We start from the raw sequence: 2,192 nt of genomic DNA, 5'->3' as shown, positions 1-2,192 counted from the left end.
CATATTCCATATATTATGCCTTAAATCTACGGAATATGTCATATAATGTATAAAAACACTTTTTTTGTCAAATGTGCCACTATTAATGTATATTACTATTAATGTATTGTAGCTACTATACAAAAATAATACACCAAAATTCAAATAATAGACTTGAAAATTAAGTTGTACCAAAAATTAGTCAACTAAATACTTGACATTAAAGCTGTAAAAGTTTATTTTGAAACTAAACTTGCTCATCGGTTCTAATAGAACACCTTAATTCTGCTCGGATTGATTGTTTTACTTAAATACCTCAGGCTACCATATTAAATATTTCTTGGGATTCTTTCTCAAACTAGCTGTAATATTCTATTCCTGGGTAGACTTTAATGAAACAAAACTATATAAACGTGAGAAATAAATGGCTGAAAGCTAGAAAAAATAAAAGAATTACAATGAGTAAATACTATTATCACTAGCTATGAACGAAATAATATGAAAACTTACAAAATCATAAATAGAAGCTTCATAATTTTTAATAAGCGGAAGAGAGCCTGAAACACCAACTCACGTCCTGGGAAAATGATCCAAAATTTAAAATAAATTTGAGTAATGGATTGAATATTTGTTACCAATCACTGGGGAAGAGAGCGGAATAGAAAGAATAGCATTGATATGGTTGAAAAAAAAGAGAGGTACAGAATGAATAAAAAAAAAATATAATCTAACTTTGTTTCAGAAGCAGAAGGAGGAAAAAGAAATAAAAATAAAATTTAAAAAATAATTTTAATCAGGATAAATATCCTGTATCGTTTATAATTTATTATTATTTGAAAAAATGGAGAAAAAACTGTATCTTTGTTAAACATTACATGTTAGTGTTTATATATCCAATAATGAATTGATAAGTATGCTGTGTTTGTTGTAACCCGATCTATTTGGGCAGGATTGCTGAATAAAGCATTCCTATTTTATTCTAGAGTTGCCCCATGAAAATATCAGTGACAACAATAGTTTAGCAACCAGTTTCATAGCATAACTATTATTCAGAATTTAAGCTGAAACTTAGAGGACACTGCGGAGTATGACTTTATCAGTTGAAGGAACTTATTCTCTGACCTTAGGTCATATTTTGAATAGGAAGCAACTTATATTGAATCTGTTAACTGAGTAAAAGAATTTGTCATCAAGGTATTTACGAAAAAAAAACTCCCAAAAACACTAACGGTAACCCTTCTTGAATTCCTAAAAGGTAAAAATAAGAATTTAACAAAGAAGTGTAAGGAATTACGAGAAAAAATATATCAACAACAAAGTAAACGCAAGGTTGGATGAACTGTGAACCTGCCATCCTTGGGTGGTTATAACCCCGCCTTCTTGGCTTCACAAGCTATTATACTCCTTCCTTCATATGATACAGTTTAAGGTTATACTTAACGTTATTACATCTTATTTATGAATAAAAGTTTATAGCTCAGCATTACAATTATGAATACCAGATTAAATTCTACAAAGGAATATCAAACGGCACCAAGTTTCAGAAAGAATCCGAAGAAATATTAAATGTAGCCAGTGGTATTTTAGATAAAACTATCGATCCCAGTAGAATTAAGCTCATTAGAACCAATGACCAATTGTCGTTTCAAAATATACTTTTTCAGCTTTAATGTTAAAGTATTTAGTTGACTAATTTTTGGTAAAATTTCAGTTTCAAGCCTAATTTTTTGATTAATAGTGGCATATATGGCAAAACATCTTTTTTATGCATTATATGACATCCCGTGGATTTACGCCATGATCCACAGAATATGTCAACTAATAATATAATCACAATTATTATTCATAATTAAGATGTAGTAATTATAACCTTAATACATTAGCTCTAAAATTGTAATTAAATAAACATCACAACCTAGAGCTAAACTCATTTATTTATAATTATGAGAGATAGTTGACCGTGGATGATGAATGAGGAGAAGATGGTTGGGGGTGCGGTCAATGAAAATCACAAATAAGTTCGATTAACTTATTTTAATGTGCCAACGTTTCGGCTAGAGATTCTAGCCTTCTCAGGGCTAAAAAAAGAACAAGATAACAACCACAGTAAGTATAGAAAAATAAAAAGGAAGTATAAACAGAATAATTTTACACATAAAATGAATAATTTTACAAAATAGAATTAATAAAATGAAGTGATGAGAGAAGCGAGA

This window comes from Halyomorpha halys, unplaced genomic scaffold (genome assembly GCF_000696795.3).
Source record: "Halyomorpha halys isolate HHAL.00 unplaced genomic scaffold, Hhal_1.1 Scaffold1755.1, whole genome shotgun sequence".
NCBI lineage: Eukaryota > Metazoa > Arthropoda > Insecta > Hemiptera > Pentatomidae > Halyomorpha > Halyomorpha halys.
This window is presented reverse-complemented; position numbering follows the sequence as displayed.